This window comes from Toxotes jaculatrix, chromosome 17, assembly GCF_017976425.1.
Source record: "Toxotes jaculatrix isolate fToxJac2 chromosome 17, fToxJac2.pri, whole genome shotgun sequence".
NCBI classification, from domain to species: Eukaryota; Metazoa; Chordata; class Actinopteri; family Toxotidae; genus Toxotes; species Toxotes jaculatrix.
The window spans coordinates 19229253-19252910 of NC_054410.1; the positions used below are offsets into that span (position 1 = coordinate 19229253).

At 39.9% G+C, this 23658-nt stretch overlaps 1 protein-coding gene across 1 annotated transcript in view; it reads right to left on the minus strand.

The window, feature by feature from the left end:
• The window catches only part of alk (ALK receptor tyrosine kinase), a 301016-nt gene that overhangs the window by 96778 nt on the left and 180580 nt on the right, over window positions 1-23658 (minus strand). The window lies entirely within an intron of this gene.

A 23658-nucleotide genomic window follows, 5' to 3' on the forward strand; every position in this document is an offset into this window, starting at 1 on the left:
TGGTTCAATTTAATTAAACTCATTCTGTAGCTCAAATTGACAGAATGCATGGGTCTCGGCTACAATATGCTACCACTGCAATAATGGGCCCATCAAATTGAACTGGAGGTATTATTGCATAAAATATTGTGGAATATGAATGTTTAGTTCAAAAACAGGGATATGTATAAAATAAAAGTTTTGGATTGCCACCATGATGTTTTGCTCTTGCTATTTTGCAGTCAGCTAAGGATAAAAAGGACACAATAGCCAATGGGAGTTCAGCGAGCTGTCATTACATTTTTGTGCATGGCCCTGTTTGACATCCATTACTGCTGATGCAGCCGGCTCATGAAATGTTTTTACAGGCTGCTTTGTGACATTTTGCGATGCCAACATCCTCGACCATCTAATCCTGTTACTTGTGGCCACAAGAGTCACGTTCTCTCCTACAATTCAGACACGTTGTCACATTCAATAGCAGTTAACATTACAGACACGGCAGTTCCAGTGGGATCGCTACTACTGTTGCCCAAAATTATGACAAATAGACTTGCACTCTTGCCACATGCTCAACCATTAGTGCCCCTGTTTTATACAGTGGCGTAAAATTCAGCTAAATACAATGCATGGTACAGACCAGACAGTTTTAGCTAAGATGAGCAAATACAGGTTAAAAGAACACATCTGGAATACGGTGATGTGGTTCTTGGGATCCTGAGGTACACCAACACAGGGTTGTAGTTGTGCAGTGACCCAAAGATTTAGCATAGTGCTTCAGCGTTCAGGACCAATATCTGTCCCTCAATTCTTTGGAGCACACTGCTCTTCAAAGCTGATTTACAGAGAATAAATTGTCTGCGGTGTGCCTGTTGAAACACGGTATAGATAGAGCACAGCTATTTTCCACAGTGGTGGACAGATGTCTGAAAGAGAGGCTGGAAAAAGATAAGCTTTCTTTTATTTTTCTTACCCCAAAGTCCCACCTTGTGACCTCATTCTGTTACTGTGACCCCCTTCATTTATGATCCAACTACAGGGGGACGCACCACGAGAAGGTGTGATGATTGCTCCGCACTGTTTTACAATGGCGTATATCAGTTTATTTTAAAGCAACAGCTACAACCTGTGGTGTAGGCAGTTCCCCCAAGAGGTTCCACTAAGACATTAGAGATTTGCTTAAATCCTTTGAAACACTGGAAAACAAATCAGAGAGCACATATCAAGAACACTCTCAGGGAGGAGTCCTTAAGATCACTTACTTAAAAACAGTCTCACATTACTTACTCACATTACTTGTAATTTTTCCATCGCTGCTTCTGATTAATAAACAAAATATGTAACACCAACAAAATATGAGGCACTAACTCTTTGTCTAATCTATCAGGATCATTTTGATTTGATTTAGATTTTGGGTTATTCCATAATGATTTAACATACATTGTATTGTCTTCCACCCACTCAACATAGAGCTGTTTCTGAAGCCTCTGTTTGTGAATGTTCTTTAAGGTTCAAACCATCTCTACATTTTTCTTATGGAATAAACTTTTGGTTACTATACAGGATACTCCTGGTTGGTTGCTTTCAAGTCATTTATTGTCTCTTAGATCTGTGTGGTGATGAGGGGTGGAGGAGGCTCGGGTGTATGTTGCTGTCTGCCACAATGTCTTTTGTTGGCTGGACCAGGAGTTGCCAAAGTCAGAAACTTTACGTTTTTAAATCCTCATTTTTAACACATTGTGGCACGCATAATGGCAGACAGCTAATAAAAGCAATAGTACAATGGGAACTGGTTCCTTTCCAATTATTCCCCTTTCTCTGAGTGCTAAAACGGACATAATACATTACTGAGTGCTGGGTCTAAGAGTTAAGCAGGTGGGTGCTTCGGCTTAATGTCAATAGATCAGAGTCCGTCAAGGTGAGAGCCTGTGGCGAATAGGTACAATATGCAGCTGTACAGCACTCATGTGATTAACATTTTTACGTATCTCAGAATAAGGATAAAGATTAAAAAAATGTCTTGATAAATTGTCTAATAAAGAACTAAATTGGAGCAGACTTTTTGAAAAGTTAGTTGAGAAAGTGATCTTCCACGTGGGCCGAGCTGAAGCCAGCGTATGAGATTCTCTGAGTCATATGACTTACCAGCGAAAGCGAAAACAAATATTTGATGCTAGTAAAACTTGTATAGTGTAGGACTTCTAAATTTCTAATGACAACCTAGGGCCCTCTGTATAATTTACCTAACTTTGAACTCATAGCAGATCTACACAGTGCATACAGAACATCCCGACAGCGTGTGAGAAATCTGAGCAACTTCTTACTTTTGAAAATGTGTGAGCAAGACAGGAGCGAGAGTCATTCCTGTTACAGACTCACCTTGACAAGAAAGTAATCCTTTCACGCAGAGACACACACAGCTATGCACCGATACACAAACCAGTTCCTGTGAGAGGGTAAGTCTCAGCTGAGGGAATACAGCTGGAAGATGCTAACAGTAGTTGACATCAAAGGCCCATTCGCCCTCATATACCATGTACAATATCCAGTCAAAGCTGTGAGTCACATTCAGACCTCTGAGAACAATGTTAAAACAAGAACTGCAGATTGCCAGAGGTCATGAACTAGTCAGTCTGTGTTATGTTATTGAATGTCTCCATGATAATGACCTTGCTGACCTATGGCTGACCCGCTGAAGAATGTGTATCAGTTCATAATACGTGGAAAAGACATTTCTGTTCCCTAACAGTACTTAACATAGTTTGTGTGTATCCTAAGAAATACTTGAATCTGCCAAGATGTTGTACCAACTGTAGTTTGTCCTCTTGTTCTTAAACAAGTGCTACAAAAGGCCTGAATCAAGAGGGGAACTGGCCTGTATTACAGCGTCTTATAACATAAGTTGCCTTCCTCTTCCTCATCCTCTTCCTCATCCCTCCCCTTCTCTTCTATTCAAGAGTCTGTTTCACATTCTTGGCATTAAAGAACTTACATTTCATGCTCAAGTACCCTCCTCCAGATGCATGTAATTCAGCTTACGTTTAATTTCTGACTACTTTTCTTTAACATCTGTTTGTCAAGAATAGGTTTTCACTTTGATTACATGCACCTGTGAAGAAATTAGTCTTATTCGCTGCACGAGAACCCAATCAGGTGCAACTTCACATTCACATGGCATGGCTGGGTTAATGCTTCGAACTCTGCCTCACATGAAATACAGCAGCTCTAATATAGCCTCATAGGGACAGTCCCAGAATCCCAGTATAAATCCCTTTCACTTCCAATCATTCAAAGTGATAACATACATCACGAAGAACAGGAAGCAAAAATCTGTCTGTCAGTAATACCAACTGATAAAGATGAGCATGAAAAACTCCTGGAGCTGTTTTACTGATGGGATGCTAGTCAACAGTAATCCGTTACTTCTACAGTGTCTGTCTTTTTTATAGAATACAATCAAAATCAGAGAACACTTCTAATTAGAGCTCTGAATATTGGAGAGAGGAGTCCACTGCATGACTCTGACACAGTCACGGGGTTAAAAAAAAATCACTGTATTTACTTGCCAAACAGGTTCAGTACGCAGGTATTCAGTCAAAAGATCAAGCAAACAACTCCGACAAGGAGTAAGCAAAGGCAAGGTCAGATAACCTGTCATAAATCAAAAACCGGGAACGCCAAGACACTTTGAGAATTGCTGGAACGCTAGACTCAAGGAACAACGAAGAACTGGCACAGGGGGACAGGAAAACACTGACTGCATACTCTAGAGAGGGGAAAACAATGAGACACAGGTGGAACAAATTAGGGTGGAGCACACAATCACAAAGGCGGGGAACTCACAAGGGCAAGAGGTGAAGTATATGAGAGGAGAGGAAAGGTGAATATTACAAAAATAAAACAGGAATGAAAGGCAAAAAAAAAAACATAACCCAGTGTGCAGAGTGACAACTGAAACATGTAGGATACATTACTGTACCTGAAGCGAATATCACCACAGTAACTACAGATAAGAAATTCTTATCTATGATTTATTTAGTTATTCTGTCCTCTAAGCATTCACATGTATGTTCTGTACCTGTCGAGCTTTAGAGGTCTCTGCTGTATTATTATTGAATCCACTTAAATGTCACCTCCTGTACAGGCAGGAAACAGGTGGTAGAGAAATAACCTGATGCTTCTGGAGGAGGGACTTCTATCGTAGTTTATTGGTACATGTAAAAGTATTAAGAATAATTATGATGGAAATGTATTATTACAGTTGGATTATGAATGCTGAGTCACACTAGTTAATGGTCACTGATGACAGTCATTTATTTTTGTTACTGTTTTTTTGTTTGTTTTTGTTTCCTGTATAAAATAATTTAATTAATTCAGTGTTTAATATATTATTTAATATATAATAATTCATCATTTATAGCATTTTTGTACAATTTCATGACATGCCAGAGGAACCAGCCCTGCCTTGCTGTTATACTTCACAGTGATTATATTTTGTTATTATGTTATATTTTGTTATACTGTCAATTTCACTCCTTATGCACATCAATCTTTCACACAACTCGTAAGTCAGGTAGCTGTAGTCTGATTTTTGTGTTTGGAACAGCTGGCTGGCTTTCTGTCAACTAATTATTACTAAACAGCTCCTCAATTTGGACAGTAAATGAGTTGTTCAGTGATTTATACTTGATGTAGAACAAACACTGAAAAGAATCCACGGTTAAATCCCTGACTCACTGTGAAGGTTTTACTTTCTGCTCGTGTCAGCTGTATCAGAATTTATATACTATGCAAATGGAGTTTTTATCTCTACTCGTTTGTGATTTGTAACCTCAAGGCATATTGAAAAAAAATTGCTGATAGCCAACGCGAAGCCTATAACCATTTCCATTTGTATGAAGAATAACAACTTAAGTGTAAAACCGGGAATGTATTTTATAAATGACCAGTTCTCCTCAGGAGACTAGCTGTGTAAAAGCAGGGTGCATTACATGCAATAATAAACTTTTTAGATAAGAGTACTGTCCTTGCAGATTCCACATTTTAATCTGCAGCAGCAAAGACTTCAGTGTAACTGGACATGTCAGATTCCCACATCAAACAATAAATAGTGCAGTAGGAAAGACTTCCATCTGCTGCCTGATGATGCAGGGACTGTGCAGGACGGACTGTTTTCTGTGTTTAAAGATAGCTGACTAGCAAAAGTGCTTGTGGCAGCTTGACCTTTTGCATCAGACCCATGCTTGAAACAGTTTCACCTCTGATGATCCCAGGCATGCCTCACTGCCTGAATACTGAGCAAGCTTCAAAAGAGCACTTGATGAGATACAGAGGCATCCGCCGAGGGAGAGATCCAGATGCCAAACATTGCTCAGAGGAAAGGTGCATCTGCTTCGCCGTGGCAGCGTGCAACTAAACAAAGCAATGATAAAGAGAGTGGGGAAGAGGGAGGAAACACCAGGAATGAACACGACGGGTAGAAATAGGGGATGGAGGAACAGCATGGTTGTGTGTGGCATCCCGTGGCTCTGTAGAATGAAAGGATCACCAGGGAAGGAAAAATGTATGTTCATTGAGGTGCAGCTGTTGCTAAGTTTTAAACAGGTGTGGAGGCAGGTCCCTGGCCATTTCATTTTGACTTTCTTTAGCTCGCCTTGACAAGAGAGCATGGTCAAAACACAGGGAGCACTGCTGCTTTGAAAGAGGTCAGCGTGTGAGTACTGTAAGATGGCAGGCTGCTAGGGTAGTGGATGAGAGATACAGCTGAAATATTTTAGTGAACAGTGCAAGATTTGTGATCCCAAAGGAATCTTCTGACTCTCTGGACCACACAAATGAACACTGAAAGATCTCATGGTTCAGCAATGAGGAGAAGAAGATTCAGATTCTCCTGCTGGGGGTCTGCAGCCGAGGCTTTTGGCCAACCAGACCTGTCGGTTCCTAATGATGAAAAAGGTGGCAGGTGTGTGTGTGTGTGCAAATTGCACATGATTAGGCTCCTGTCTCTTGAAATCTCTCTGTCAGAGGAATTACACATCCAAGTAATCTAATTGAGGGAGCCACAAAGACAACTTTGACAAAAAACAGTATTTACTGTGTGAGTCATTATGTGTCAGAGGCTGCAGAAAGGTTGATTTATCTTGTGCTAGGCAGCACCTTACCCTGATATTTAGACTCCTGCTGCTTCAAATCAACTTAATCTTGTTTCAGATCCTGTGATTACAGACAAAGCTGGTTATTCCACTATGTTTATTCCCATCTGCCAGATCGAATGAAGGAGAAGCTTGTTGTTAAGTTGCACCACAGATTCACATCCCGACCCAGTGTTTACAAAAGAAAAATGTGTTTGCTCAGGTTCAAGTTCCTTCTTAAGGATTGTTCCTGTTAGCCTGGGGCACGCTGTGTTTTCAGACCACTCCTTTTAAAAGGTAGTAAGCACCAAAAGCCAAAGGTAAACACAAGCACAGTGACATGACCTGTGCAGACAACCTGGTTTTCATTACAATAAGCTGAAGATTGTTAACAAGTTATTCTTAAATCCAGTGCAACAACAACTCAACACAGAATAAGGTACAAGGACCAGAACACTTGGCTAAATTCTCTTTCACAAACATAAAATATGCTTTAACAATTAATTTGGTTTCATCTGAACCTGTCTGCTCACATCAGGCGTTCACTCCTCATAATTTATTTTCTATGCCTACTTTGTTATTGTGTTTCTTCTGACATTTGACATAGCTCGTAAAACCAGTTGTTTCCTAGGATAAGTTATCAGCTAACAGCGGCCGGTACACAAACACAAAGAAAATTGAGTTCAGCATTGGCAGTGGGTGATATGTTCATGATTTAACAAGGCGACTGAATTCTTGTTTTCCTCCCTCTACACCTTTCCCTGTAGTTATCAGGGGGGAATTCATGTAATAAATCGTGCTATCAAAGGGGTTGCCATGCTTTCATCTTCACTAAAAAAGGCCCCTGGGGCTGATAGGTGATGGAGGGTTAACGCAAATACAGGGGGGAGGTCTGTGAGTGTACGTAGCGGGGGTGCATAATTGTGATGAAGAAGGGCAATGGGATACTGAGGAGATGATACAGCAGGGAAGGAGGGAGGGCTTATTTAAGAGCCACATGGGAACAAGGAGCAGCATGGTTTTTTTTTTTCCTAGAACCAGTGTGAACCTCTCATGTTATCTCTGCTTTTACAGACTTTTCTATTGATGATCACACTGGAAACACACAAAGAAACCTTTGGTTTCATCAGAAGAAAAGAGAAGCAAAAATCTGAAAAAAAAAAAAACTCGAAAGGTCGTTTAACAGACCTTTCAATCCATAATCCTCAGAGAGTCGTATTTCTTGCTTGTACAAAAATATTCCCTCTGCTGTACAGTAAATAAGAAAGTTAATCCATCTCACTAGATGTTTCTCCACTTCTTGACCCAAACAAAGATGCAAACCACAAGAAAAATAGCTGCTTACTTGCTTGGATGATGAAAACAGTTATTTACTCTTCTGTGATTCAAATGCAAAACCTATGATTGCACCAGAGAAACAAACTGGAGCAAGATTCTTCTTTCTTTTGTAGCAAGGTATCAGCAGACTCTTTGTCAGTTCAGACATTAGATGACCTTGACATCTTGCTTTTGACGTGTCTGGGAAAATCATTCATGTGACAGTTTGGTTTTATCAAAGAGACACAGAAGCGGAGTGATCTTTCTTCACACAGATATTTTAATGGTTCCTATGAAACCAAGCTGCTTAGCCAACTGTTTATCTGCTGGAGCACAAGGAACACTCAAACTGGATGACACACAGAGGGCAGGGAGACAGAGAGACATGGACTTTGAAGTGGGAAGCTGGCAGGGTAAAATCTGTTTAATGTCCAGTCCAGCTGATTCGGACAGCTGCGTTCTCATGTACAGCTCCTCTGGGTAATGTCTAGAAAAGTTCAGGGTTCCAGTGTATTTGTGAATTATGACTCTGGCTGTGTGCTTGGCATCGGTGTCATGCTAGAGAATGGGAACAGTCAGATGTCTTGATGGTAGGAGGTTTTGTGAAGGACTGTACGAAAGTATAACAGCAAGTATTTTATTATCTTATTACAAACATACTACGATAAGTGTGGATTCTAGTGTTTTATCTATTAATTAATGTGATATGAATTTAACAATGACAGATGATTATCATTAAATTTAGACTGCATTGGAGTGGCAGGATATTTTATACACTAAATTACACCAGGCTGAAAGATTTGGACTTCTGACAGGTGTGTTTGATCAGGAGCAGTTTTTGCAAACAAGGATGCAAATGTACCAAACACAGTGAGGTTGTCAGTTTTGACGAACGCTACCCGGACAGCCTAATACACTGTGTTCCCGTTCTGAAGCGTGGTGTCAATCAGCTCCTATAGGACTGCGCCTGCTCCAGCACTCTCAGAAATACTGTGATTTTTTTTTTTTTTTTTTTTTCCCTACCTGCTGTCTCCTGTTTATACTGTGATCTGATCCTCTGAATGATAAAACTGTGCTTTCCCTCAGCTGGAGGTTTTTGTTGTACAGAATTTGCAATATAATTTTTCATCTAACGCTGTTTCTGAGAAAGTTTCAAGCATACACATTTCTATCTTGCAGTTTACTCTGTTATTTACAGAGTTATGTACTCTGCTATTATTATTTATCCAACACTCACGACTCACCTGTTTTGTCATTTGCAAAAATCAGTGAGCCCTCTCATTGACCCGAGCTGAGAACTGTGCACCCTGAATTCTTCACAGAAGAAATGATTGTGCGACACTGATCCAGATCTGTTCCTGTTCAGTCCTTGGACAGTTGTCATGGTAACCCATAAGACACACAAAGCCACCTCATTCAATCATGTACTGCTGTACTTATTTTAATGATGCCCATGTTAGATGCATGGTGCCTGCCATGCAATGAGATGCAATGTGTACGTACATCATTATAAAGTGAAAGCCACATCGTATAGCCACAGCGTTCGAGCAGCACAACCATCAAAGCTCTGCAGCATGTCACCCGATTGCATCACTTCATTCTGTGCTTCCTTCCATCTGGTTTCCCTCTGAAAACTGTATCTGGTCTCTTCTCATCATGCCTTTGCTCCATTATCAGCCTTGTGTCTAACAATGTGCCACAACGATACAGCACGCGTTGCTTCAAAACTAAATGCTGTTTCAGCTGCTTTCAGGTAGTCAAACTGAGCCACTTCCTATCATGTCAAAGAGGAGTAACAGAGTGCTCAGTACTGATTGAGGCTAATTCTTGTACGGGAGTGCTGATGAGCAGCTGGATATTTTTATGCACTATTAATTACCGAAGGGTTATTATGTATCAGGGCTTTGTCTCCAATTGCTGATTTCAAGTACTCATTAAAATAGCTGCAATTTTAAAACCCTCAAACTGCAGAAAATACTTTGGAGAAAAGGGCCCGTGGTAATACTTTGGACAATTAAATGTTTGGTCCACGGCAGCAGGCACAAATCTGAGGAGACTGCTATAAAATGTGATGTTTCCACGAGTTATGGAATTACCAACAGAGGAATTGCCAAACTGGTATTATTATCAAAAACCTGTTTCTTCTGCATAAACATCTGGGCTCGACAGAAAAAAAGGTCACATCTGTCTCAGAGAACCAAGTCGGCCATGGGAGAGCTTGGAAGTAAACAAACAGCCTGCCAATTCTTCAAAACTACAAGACTATCCACCCTAATTCCCTGCGCCAAGCCTCTGTAGTATGTTGTATAATAAACAACCTAAATAGCCTAAAGGCATGTTGAAACAGACACCAACAACCTTATACTTATGCTTTAAGTTAAAAAAATAAAAAATAAAGTAGGACATGGTTAAGTGCAAGAAACTTCTATATGGTTTGCATCAATTACCATTTCTAATTAAACAAGGATACATTATTGTTTAGGGAAATATGCATTGAAAGTTAGATGCTGGCAGTAATTGCTTTGCCCTGTGTTATCCCTGACCCCGGCGTCAGGCAATTTTAAGTCATACACACTGCTGAGTGACATTATTATGATCATATATAGAGAGATGCTGTCCTCCCAAATTGACATTTACACTCCTAATATTCTACCTTTAAAAATTTTCAACTTTATGGAAACATGAGGACAAAAGGCCAAGTGTTTTAGGTCTTTCTATATATTTTAATACAACCTAATACAACCTACAGCATAACGTTCTCTGAGTGGCCAGACTGTGTATTAGGGACAATAATAGCTAATAAAGAAGACTGACTGGTGGTTTATTTGGGCTTCAGAGAGCTCATTAAAGTCACAAAGCCTCTGTGAGGATGAGTTGTCTGAACTTTGCTTTGATTTCGTGAACACTAGCAGCTCAGAATCCATGTTTCATAATAGCAAGTCCCCTTTCAGATTTTGTGCCTGTGAAATATTTAAACAGAATGTACTCTTCGAGTTTACGCCCCAGCCACATTCTTCTCTTGCATGTTTGTACAGTGTGTCATTTTGTCTACATGGCTTGAGAGGCAATGAGAGACCCTTGAGAGAAACATGCTTTCTGTTGGTGTCATCATTTTCAGCAAAAAGGCTCCCACTTGCTCTTATGTACTTGTCAAGTACATGAGACTGATTTTCTACCAAAGCACGACCATCATAGTTCTTGATGAAAACTGTCCACAGTGAGGTCTCTGAAGTAACTGGGAGTTGCTGTCACACTTTCTTTCTTTACAGATAGATAGATAGATAGATAGATAGACAGATAGACAGATAGATATCCTTTGAAGACCACATGCCAAACACCATTTACTGCCATGTAATTGAGACTGGATAAGTAGAACTGGAACTATACTAACTTCCAAAATTTCCAACTTGCCATGCAGTTGGCTGATTATGAGTTGTTTTGCCATTTTAATTTTAATCTGATTATATTTATCTGGTTTTATAACAAATTTGAGATATGTTTTTCATCAGAGAACCAAGGATTAGAAACAAGAATTTGTCAGAAATACCTATAAACATTTCTTATGTGCACTTTAGCTAACGGCTAATGTAATGACTGAAACTATATTTGGACACAGAAGTGCTTTGAGATCAATTCTAACATCAGGATTCTACCATGTTCACAATGACAGTGTTAACATGCGGATGTTTAGCTAACAGTTGCTACTTAGCTCTAAAGATAATAAAGAGCTGAAGCTGATTGTTCAGGACTTCACAGCAATATTTTCTAACCATGAATTTTAAACTATGTTTATGAATCTATATATGATGCATATCCTTCTCTGGAACTGAAAATTATTTTCAAAGTTCTACATGAAAGAGAATCATGTGCCAAAAAATAAGGGAAGATATTACATTTACAGGAGCACCCCACATGCCTTCTTCTGCCCATCTTCCCGTAATGCCATCTATAATGAATGAGTTTGACTGGCAGTGAATTTTGAAATCAAATCATATCTATTTCCTTTCTGTTAAAAACTGTGTCATTCCATTTTACTGGGACATGTCATCAGCACGCTGAAAGAAGAACTGCTTCATGCTCAAAGAATAATTAGTTGACACTTATCACTGTGAGCCGTTTGTACAGATGTAATCTGGCACAGAAATGAATGGCGTCCTCGTACAAGGATGGCTGGTATCTATCTCACTTGTATCTACTATAATAACCTCAAATACGAGAATATCAGATTAGATCACCCTTTGATCCCTTCACTTTGTTCAAAGTCAGTTGGAGAGAAACGGAGTAAATGTGCACAGATTTGCAGAACTATAGAATTCGTTTCTTCAAGGATGAAGCTCACAGTGAAAATCCCAATCGGTCCTGCTGAAAACATCAGCTCAGGAAAAGGCTGAGCTGCATCTGTTTAAAAACCAAGACTTGTGTATGCAGCAGACACAACCTAACGTAAGGCATTTGCAAAAACTTTTACAAGAGGCCTTTGCAGGAGAATAAATAATTAATGTACAGTGAGGAGTCTGAGATTTCTTTCATAAATTTGAAATCTTGCAACTGTTTTACACTTCACCAATAATCCTGATGAATCGAAAAGGACAAAAAGAAAACCTCAAGTTGTTGTGCGATGGATCAGTTTCTTTCATTTCTTTAATTCCATTGTCAAATCTTTATGCTAAGGTCTCTCTGCATTGTATTCGTCTTCTTAGCTGGAAGCTTTAGAGGAAGTGCAAAATCACCTTATAGCAAACAAGATAGTTAAATAGGGATGGGAATCACTCTCAACTCTCCAGTTGAGAGTGGGTTCCAAATTCTCCGAACCACTGGGATAGTATGCCTCCGAGCTTTTCAATTCCTTTTATCGATGCCAGCACGGGTTTTCTGATAGGAACTCATAGTAAATATCCTATGTTATAATAAAATTAGTGCCACACAGGCAGGCTTAGCAGATTCTTTTCCTTGACTAAGTAAACCCACATGAAAACGAATTCCATACAAATATTTTCTCATTTCATCCTTTTTAGATGATGACGGACAGACTGTTGCTACAGCTAGCGCTCAGGCTACAGCCTGTGTTCAAACTCAGAGATAATAATACAGACTCAGAGACTCAGAGATAACGAAACAGTTGTTGCTGAAAACCTGTGTAGGCCTTCCACGCAGACAACGGATCAGGAATCAACAATGAAATCAATAAAGAGAAGCAGAATGGATAATGGATGTCACAATAAAATCTGACCAATACCTATCCCTATAGATAAACAAAGTAGTTTGTACTCTCATTGAAATTGGAGGCTGTTAACTACACACTGGACCTGTGGATCCTTGCAATTTATTTTTTATGACAGACACCTGCTTGTGTATGTTCACCATACTGGCACTCACTTAAAAAAGGTCAGTTTCCATTTTCTTTGAACAAATTCACATCCAGTTTCCAAGCAATTATGAAGCTTAACTGATGTACATAGATATTTTTTTGGTTAATATGGGAGTTTAAAAGTGGAAATCACTTTATGCACATGTGCTTTTGCAGCTGGCGGAGAGGAGTGGGCAGCATGGATGCCAGAGGCCATGTAGTAGAGGAGCAATTGAGTGCTTGGAGATAATGAACATATGTGTGAGTGCAGCTCAAGTGGCAACTACTAATGGGGAAGTAACCCTCAGGAAGAGGGGGCCATAACAACCATCTGTTTCTCTTCCAAATATGAGATGGTGTGAGACCATCAATGGAGACGTCCATAGACTGTGAGCAGTGACAGCTGTGCATTTAGTTTGGTCATGGGAAATTAACTAGTACAACAATTTTACCCAAAAATATTAAATTCTTTGAGCAGAAGGTGTCCATGAAAATCACAGACACCTTCTTTACTATAGATTGTAAACACTAGAAAAACCAACAGGCTGTTAACTGGAGAGGATAATTCAAGTCACAACTAGTTATTCAGGATCCAAGATTTTAAGTATTTGGCAACATTACTTCTGCAGTGTGCCTTGGTAATTTAGAGAAACATCTTAAAAGTTTTGATTTTACTTTCAAAAAACTGTGAATTACTCACAGTTTCACAGTAAGTTCAGGCTTACTACAGTTAACTGTGGTAGAAATTTGTGGTAGAAAGTCCCACAGACATATTGTTTCTCGAACTAGGAAGAATGTTACAGTATGAATCAAGGTGAATCTAATAATGAAGTTTTCTCCATGTCTGGATGAGAAAAATCAGACACATTTTAGATCTGAAAAAACAACAACAAAAAAAACTAACAGAACATCGTTTCTATTTTTTTTTTTTACAAGGAATCACAAGTAATTCAGACAAAGATTCATGAGCCACACACAAGCAACACAAAAACAGCAACAATCAAAAACACTAGTTAGTGTCGTTAGATTCAATTGATGACCTGATTGTCCTGCAAAGCCTCCGTCTCTTGGGACCCCACTCCCATCCTGTTAATGCAGATTTTCAAGGCTCTGGAAAGCAACCTCTCATCTCCACTGAGGCACCTCAATAACCAAAGTGCCATTGTACCAGATGGTGATGCTGACTGAAGATAGCCTCATTGGAGGTGATTATACACCTGGAACGGGCCAACAAACCTGGGGATCAGACTCCCAGTGGGCAGCTGCAGGAAAAGCCGTTTTCTGAATTACAAAACAAAAACCTGGATGATCACCCCGCCCACCCTGCTGTCCACTGAACTATAATGGCCTGCGCAATTATGAGTACCAAGCCATCCCCAAGCACGATGACCAATTTTAGAGGTACCAAGGGAGAGGATGAAGAGAGGAGTGAAAAGTGAGCAGTGAAAGCTCCTTCTTCATTCATCCTGCACCCCCCCCCCCCCCCCCCCCAGCCCCCTTGCTGGATGTTAAGTGTGGAGCTCCAGGCTAAAGGTGGCTTACTGGTGTTCAGGCTGTTGCACAGGACATCTGTTCACTGGCTGCCAGCCAAAACCAGTGCGTTTCACAGCTTGGTGCCTGTGTGAATGAAGGCTGGTTTTCACTGCCGTGCTTCAGTCTCTGCTGATTGTCTTTCCTTTGTATGCACTCCATGCTGCGTATGCGACGAATGAATGTTGGATGAATACAGGCAGACCCTCAGTGAATAAATAAATAATTGAATAATTGTTGTCAACTATAATTTTTTTTCTAACAGATCGGTTAATTTAAATATAAACTCTCTTGTTTCTCCAGTAGTTCCTCCACAGATGAAAGCAGTCATGATTCCTTCAAATCTAAATCTCAAGTATTTATGGATATTGCTGTGAAACTTGTGCCACTGTTCTTTCAGTCGGACAAATCAGTCAGTTAATGAACACAGAGAGACAATTTTGGAGCTTAAAAGGCTTTTTGGGTTTCACAGATTATTTACAACAGATAAAGAAACACAGTGGACCAGGTGAATGAACTCTGACGTGTCCTGCTGACACACTGGATCAAACTCAAGCCAATTCTGAGTGCAAACGCCGTGACTTTCAGAAAACTAAGACTGCCAACTCAAGTTAAACTAACCGTTCAATAGTTTCTTCACATTATGTAGTTGTGGTGTGCACACTAAATGTGACACAGACAGATCCCACATAAAAAGTCATCACACAATTTGGGTCATGATCACAACACATCATCACATCTCAGAAAAATACAAACAAAAAAAATAAATGACTATTTTTCACTGGATTGTGCCAAATGGGAGCTTGAGAAAGAAAAGTAGCTTGAGGCAATGTTTTTGTGTGCCTACATTTATGCAGTCCATGAAAACAAAACAGCACAGAGAGCATTCTGTAGAGACCATCAGGTCAATTTTAATTCCCAAATAATAGTACACAATTAACATGTGTATAAGGCCTACTGTTTTTCTCAGTCTGAGAAATATTCAATCTCTAATTCTTAAAACTTGCCTTCACAAAGCCTATCTAAGAACTGCTGCAGATTGCATGATGAAAAATTCAATCATGTTTTAAAATGTCTGAGTGTCTGAAATGGCTCAAAGACTGGGTCACACTGCCTCTTTGACCAGGTCAAACTTATTGAGCCGCTTACTGAGCTCAAAGTGGCCCTAATATAAACATTTGGCTTCAAATCTCTGACTGGGATACTTACACTGGACCTTACACTGGACATGCTTAACATCTCTAATCTTAGGGAAAATTAGAAACAGCAGAATGTCAGCATTTGTTCAGTAGCTTAATAATTGTTTGTTTGCTAGTATCTGGCCAATCACCAGTGACGCATTTATCTAGTACATGCAGTAGAAGCTTCCAGGGTCAAGTCTTACACCCAGTACAGTTAAATACTCTTTGTAACCTGACACCGCAAACATATTCAGATTACATACTCCGGCCCTTAAATTTCTGACATTTTCCATTTGGATGAATGCCCGGTTCCATCTGACCTGCGTAATGACGCCCAAAATGGATACAAAAGGATGTGTGACATAACTACAACACTTGTATGGAGCTTTGTATTTCCAGTGTAGTGCCACTTCAGTTTGACACTTGACTAATGGCTCCCTGGTTAGATGCCTCGAAGCTACAGATAAACTATTCAATATTTCTTAAGCAAAATGCCTTTAAAACGCTGGACATTTAGTCAGCGTCAAAAGGGTGTCAAAATGTTAAATGTACATACTATATTAGAATATTGATAAAAAAAAGACCCTGCTAATGTCTCCAGCCCACAGGCTACACTGCAATTTGTTACTGAAAAACAGAAATATAGTAAGAAATAGTGACTGAAACAGAGCCCATTAAGATCACCTGCTAACCAGCAGTCACTTCAAGCTGCTTCTCTGCTCTGCTTAAAATCCTGATTTTATAACCACAACATCGTCTGACAAAATCACCACACACATTAGTTAAAGACACCAGCTGTGCTGTGGTTTTGGCCATATTTACTTGTAAAATGATCACTCAGAGAGAAAGTTAGAAGCTCATTCACACCTGTGTCAGCTGCAAAGTGGTCAGCTGAATAAATGAGAGAGGTAAGGGAAAAGCGTGTTCTCTCACAGCTCCTTTAGCTCTAAAGTAGCTAAGGTTTGTCCAAAAAGTTGCTAGATCTGTCACTAGGGGCTTTTTTTGGAAAAAAAACGTTGCTAAAGGGATCTGAAAAGTCAGTAAATCTCACGACACAGGTGCCAAGTTGGAAACACTGAGTGTAAACTCCCCAGTGAAGACATAATAGAAAGTGTTTGTGTCAATTCATTTTGAAAGAGCAATACCCAGTGGGGACACTTCAACACTGAGCCAGCCGATCAGTGATGTAACTTAATCCCACAGTCACATTCAGACACATTTTGATTTTTTTTTTGGAAGAACTTAATCAATTTCCTTTTACAGCAAAGAGCCAAAGAGGAGAGATGAGCACTGCTGAAAAGAGAACAGGACACTTGAAGAAAGTGTCTGCAAAAGTTGCGAATTTGTTTGCATATTGCAGGCATCTGTACAGTTTCCATTTTATTTTGCAAGTATTTATTTCAAACAAGTCAACTAGGTGATTTCAGTCCTCTCAGTTCTCTATGACACATGGCTGCCTATTCCTGGGCTGTAATGACTTTTATAGAGGGCAATAAATCTAGTTTGACTTAGCCAAACTCCAGGTCTCTACATAAAGCTATAAAAAGCTACAAACTATCCTGCTGTGAGATGGGAAACCATAAAATTGACACAAGAGGATTTCCAATGAAATCATTCCACATATTAAATTGGAAATAAAAACTTCATGTTTACTGGTCAAAGATCTTGTCCTGGTTTTTAATGTTTAAACAAGACAACTTAAAAGACGGGCAACCACTGTCACACTACATTCTTAACCATTTGTGACACTTGGCACAGAAACTTGGCAGCAGTATCTCTTTCATACAAATTCGATTATTGTTGAGGCAACTGTTAGCTCTGTTTACACTGGAAGAACGAGTGTCCTCTGCCTGTCACGTACTTGAAATTTTTTTCGAGCCATGTGATATAAAGCAACACAGCAAGTTGCCATTGAAATGCACCCAATGCTCACATGTCCTTTGCCAGTGGCTTTGTTTACAGTGATTACAGCAACGTCTTATAAATGAATGATTTAATGACATTTGATCTCTACATTTTTATATAAGGTTATACTGCAAACACTGCATCCCCTCTATTCACCTGAGAGGTATGCTCATCATAACGCAAGCCATCAGGGAGACAAGGGCAAACGAAGGAAAAAAAACTATCTCTATCTCAGCATTTGCTTTGATGCAAAAAAAGCGCATCACTGCAAAAGGCTTTTGTGATTTAGGAGCTAAGCTTTAAATGTCTGGGCTTGAAATTTGGTAGTAATTTTGCCATGGGTGAAAACTGAAATCCAGTCTTGTCATAAAAACTAGGTCACTGTTGCTTTTCCCAAATTTCACCTTCCTTCACGCTTGTGTACAACCTCAGCTGTCAGGAACGTACAACACAACTTTGGGGAAATGTGATTAGAGATTCTTAGATGAGACAGAGGGCCTATGAACACAGGGGGGAGGGCGGGGATAAAAACCGTAGTGCTTTATGTAACCTGTCTGGGCAGAAGAAGGAAAGAAAGGTAAAGAGAGAATGTGCATGAGAGGAAAGGACTGTGGAGTCTGCAAGCTGAGGATGACAAGACATAACTCATCTGTGGATAGCCTATATGAGGCTCAAATGTTTTATTTCTGAACGTCTTAGTCCCACAAGGAGATGTCACCAAAACACTACAGAAACGCTGCAATAACATTTTGTTCACACAGAGAAAAATGTGTGTCTGTATCTCAGTGGAGAGTCCACTGAGATGAATTAGTAGAAAATATGTAACACAGTATTCAGATGTAGCTGTATGTACTTATATGCAATATAATTGTATTGATTTCAGTGTAACATTTATATAATGTCTGATTGTACTGTATGTGATGACAGGATTTGGCACTCTCTCATTTTTCTACCTAAAGTTCTGTCCTGTAGTCCAGACTGATGTTTATAGTGTTTCCCGAAGGAGTCTCTAAAACGCAGAGCCTTGCTTGGAGTCAGTATAATGTAAAAGTGGAACCTCAGAAAACAGGAGTGACCTCTTGAATTTGCTGATTAATGTTCAGAGAATATCAGGTTTAGAGACAGAAAATGTTTTAGTCAGTGAAAATAATGCTGCTTCTTTTAGAATTTAGTTTATACAGTAGTACTCTGCAAACCAATCTATAAAAAAAACTATAAGTACTGCATGGCGGTGTTATGCCTCTGCATGGTTGGGTGTCTGTTTGTAGGAGATGTAGAGGTAGAGGTTATGGGTATTTTGTAGTGATAATGGCAATGTTTGGGAAGGTTAGTGTTCACAAGCAAAACTTACACAAGATCACAGAGGCCTTGACCTTTGACCTCTGACCTCCACAATCTAATCAGTTCATCCCTGAGTCACAGTCAACATTTGTGCAAAGTTTGAATTCAATCCCTCAAACGGTTCTTAAGATATCGCATTGCCAAGCAAAACGTAAATACGGTCATAGTGACCTTGACCTTTAACCTCAAACCTCCTAAATCTACTCACTTTATCCTTGCGGCATGGTTGACATTTGTACAAAGTTTGAAAGCCAACCCTCAAACGGTTCTTACAATATTGCATTACCATGCAAACATAGTGACGTTGTCCTTTGACCTTCAAACTCCTTTCAGATCTGCCTTAAGTCACAGTCAACGCAGAGGCATAAAAACTATACATATACAACACTGCATTATATCAAAGACCTGAAAAGCAGAAGGCAAAGAAATCATACTGTATCTGGATCCAAAATCAAATTTCAAGGCTTCTCAATTCCTTCCAGTCAGCTCCTATCTGTAGGTTGAATGGATCACTGTATATATTTTCTGATAAAATAAAATGTATTGCTCAAACAGTCAATTCTTAAAGAGTAAGTCCAACCTCAGATTCCTACTCTTCCCGTAAATCTTAAAAAATGCAACAGAGGAACGGGGAATAAACATTAATACGAGGTGTGGCCTTATGGCCAGGTAATGATGTACAGGTGAGGGGATGCGGGGGACACTGACTGACCACTGCTCAGTGTGTGGACTGTAACATGTCAGAGCAAATCAGGCTCTCTGTTTCTCTGCTGAAAAGAAAAGAAGTCCGGCGGTGCCCTGACAGTCAATAAAATGTTAATGTCTCTTAGAAAGAGTCAGTGTAAGGGTGTCTCTGTTGTAACCAAGCTCTCTGGCTGTTTCATTTCTACCAGCACATAAGTGATTAACTGAAAAAATGGTTTTATTTGTTTTATTTTATAAGTTTAAACGTGTTTGTTGGAGAATATAGTTACTCTTTAAGGATGTAGAATATTTAAGCCAACAACTGCACCTTTAACTAGAGAGTAACATCCTCAGGAAAAGAATCTGAGGCTTGATTTTGGATGGAATATCTGTGGAGCCTTGGGACAGTATCTACCAGTATATCACACACCATATGGCACATTACAGCTCCTTCCCTGTCCTTGAGACGTCATGGACAACACTATTGGCCGAAAAGATGAAAATCATAGTCTGCAAACTGTCTTCGTCTCATCTCCAAATGATCTCTAGCAATCATAGTTTTCCTACTGGAAGCGCTCCCAGATCCAGAGCTATGATGATCCCAACAGCCGCAGCCCTGTGGCAACCATGGTCCAAGAGCTGGAGGTCAGCTCTGGTGAGCGCTAAGTGGAAGAGCTGAGGCGTTGTAAGTGTAGGCCTGCCAGGGATGAATGCACTGCTTTGCCAATGAGGGTGCCTCGAGGTGACCCATCTCTCTCACTCTAGTTTAGCTCCACTCACTGAAGGATCCACAAAACATGGCTGTCAGAGACTCTGTGGGACGGATGTATCATTACTCCAGTTTCACAGTACAACTGTGTGGTAACAGAAAAAAATAGTGCCACTGAGAAAATATATGTATCATACAATGGTTAAATATCACTGCATAAATCGCATTTAAACAAGTGTAAAGCTACAGTGAAATAACTGATGTGGTAATAAGGTGACAGCCAGTTATTTTTTTAAACATATTTTTTATCTGTTTTTGAAATTACTAGTTTTATGTGGGCCAAGATAAAACCCAATAGCTTGAGAAGAAAAAAACTACTTCAAGTAGAGAAGAATGTATTCTTCAATGGTTCATATTACTTCAAAAGCCAATTTATCCAACAAACCCAAAATGAAAGGACTTCCTCTTTCTGCCATTCACAGACACAACCAGAGTCTACTTCAGAAAACAGCTGTTTTCATTGTGGTTATTTTTATTACAAAAGCACCAAAATGAAATTTGGGATTTAAAGGTAAAACCTTTCTAACTGAACAACTAAACGATGAAGCTCACCTGGTTTGTATATATCATCACACACTAACTGTAGTCATGACCATGTGTTTGTTATATTATTTAGGTCTTGAACATGCGACCAGTGAGAGATGGAAACATCTTTCTTCATACCAGAATACCTGACGCACGGCTTACATTGATTTGTTCATTTTAAGTTCGAGGCTAAGTGATGTAGCAGCTGGCAGTTATTGAACTTGTGAAGTGTTGTCATTGTTGAGGCTGCTTTTTTATTTCATTTGAATTTCAATTTCAAAATGAAATCTTCCAATTGTCCATGTACATGCAGACTTTATCTACTGTTAAGCCTTATTTTGGTCCATGGATTTGTTCTTTTCCAACAAAGACTGAAAAGAATTTACTGCATACTGTCCTACAAGGCAAATCATGTTCATTTAATGTCTTTGTAACAACAGGATTTAGTGTTGCTCGTGTAATTCTTTTTCTCATACACTGGGGTTGAACTTACTTTAATACGCAGGCTTTATGTTGGAGGGAATGTTCGGTGCAGCTAATATCATCTCATACATCGCTCGCCATAATGTCCTACTGTATGTCAAAATTTAGCATTAACACTTGCCTCCTTTGATGCTCCCTTCCCCCGCATTACACAAGCTATAGATCAGTTTTAAGATGATACTGCTCTAATGGCACGCTGTAAATGACATCCAACACATTCCACACTAATGCATGATTGCATTTTGTCACACTGAGTGGTTCTGATACCTATACTGACTGCACTGAGCGTCCCATAAACGCTCCTTGCAATATGAGAGCAGAATATTGCAATAGAATATTAATGTAAAGAAAATGAATGTATACGCAGTGTAGGTGTGCATGCTAATATACAGTGGGGTCCAAAAGTCTGGGAGCATTTTGTGATTCACTTCAATGGGGAAGTTGTTTTCAAACAACTGTGTATTGTGTGGATACTCGTGTGTGTGTGTGTGTGTGTGGTTGACAGGGTGTGAGGTCAGAGATGTGGCAGTGGTGTTATACCTGTGTTACACCCGTGATTTCAGCCACCTCACCAACAAAACACAACTGCCCTGATAATTTACCACTGCTAGACACAGTCACGGTACACACAATGACCCATCTCATACATGCACGAGAAAAGACTGTAGACACACCAAAGCACACAATGCATATGAGAACATTACACTGCAAATACAGGAAGACACACACACACTCACAATCTTGCAGCCCTCCCCCTCTTTCGTCCTGCATCTCTGTCAGTGCTGACTGAGACACTTAGGATGCTGACATTCACTGTGAGAGCTAACACTGTTTGATGAGTCAAGTCCTTCGCTGGCTGTGCTTAGAGGTCCCAAATATGCTTCCCTCAGGTATCATTAGACACTGTATGATGAAATCTGAGGCAGGGGCTCGAGGGAAGGTGTAATAAAAAGCTGACCCTAAATAGAAGATAGATTCTCCCGTGCTACACTTCTGCAGATTACAATCTTGAGCGGGTTAAATTATTTTTGTCACTTTAAAAACTGTCTCAGTCTTTGAACTGTTATTTCACCCTATGTACACTGTCACTGTTTTTCAGTACGCCACAGAAAGCAAGTATCATTTTTTTTTTTTTTTACTGTTATTTCAAAGCACTTGTAGAGGATGAAGCATTAGCCATTGAGAATTGACTCAAAGATTTTTTTTTGCGCTTGGACAATTCCATCAGATGTGATGCAACGTTAACGCAACGCAGGTTGCTGGAGCAGCTTTCACTGGGGTTTCAAAGCGAGTGCTCACTGCTCGGCTGACGGCTGCAGTGGAGTGAAGCCTGGGTGCTTGTTTTACAGTTAATCAGAGGCTTTTTGATAAAGAAACAATTTAGACAATTCCATTGATAATTTCAATACAGAGATTACATGGTTAACCACTGCAACCTTTTTCTAACCATCTTAATTCAAAGTTTAACTAAAACTGCTGTTTTGAAACATTAAAATTTAAAGGCAAACCAACTCACAGCTTAATTCTTTATTTGAATTTTTTTTTTTTTTTGTTTTGCAACAATTATCTACAAAGCCTAATGGGTTTTAGTCTACCTTCAAGTAAGGTGGACCTAGTTAAATGACCAGTGTGTACAAGGATGCTTTGTTTCCCTCTTGGCTAACCTTGTGCTAAATGCCCTGACTATTGAATTGGGCAGACATGTCATAACACAGCATTAAAATTCAAAGGCAAGGACACAGGCTGGCAATTAGTAAGCTGACCGACTCTTCCGATGTCTGCGGGTGGCTCTTTCTACTTTTGTTTTTGCCTTCTCTTTTCATGATGAGTGCCCTCCCATCGGAGCAGAAATGTGGGGAGTTTGGCTGAGCGAGTCTCCAAACGGCAGAGGTGGTGTGGGTGGATAGCAGCCTCTGACTACAAATGAGAGCGCACAAACACACAGTCTAATCTGTCACACATGTAATGAGCGTGTCCCCACTATCCTCCCTTAAGAAGACACACCGGTGGGAGCACTCTCATAAACACACACACACATTAACACACATTCACTCCCACACACTGACAGCTAAAGAGATAGGGGAGATGAATAAAGCATGACATTCATATGATTCCAGCGCCCCGAAGTGATTACACACACAGGCAACATGAAACGTGTCCGTAGCAGCGCAGACTTCTTCTTTGTTATTCTGACTTCCTACTCACTAAAACATAAAGTACAGCTGTGCTATTAAAGGCGGAGGTGCAGCCACACATAGATACAACCCCACATATGAAGTGTTCAGAGGAACTGAGCATTGTCCTGGCCTCTGTTACCATGTTACTCTCAGTGTGAGACAGATCTCAGCAAAGCCTCCAATGAAAAGCCACAATGAGGGGAGCACGAACCTGGTGTTAATTAAGGCTTAGACACAGGAAGGTTATACGAATGCAATAATTGCTGATTGGTGCCCTGCTGCTGTAAAA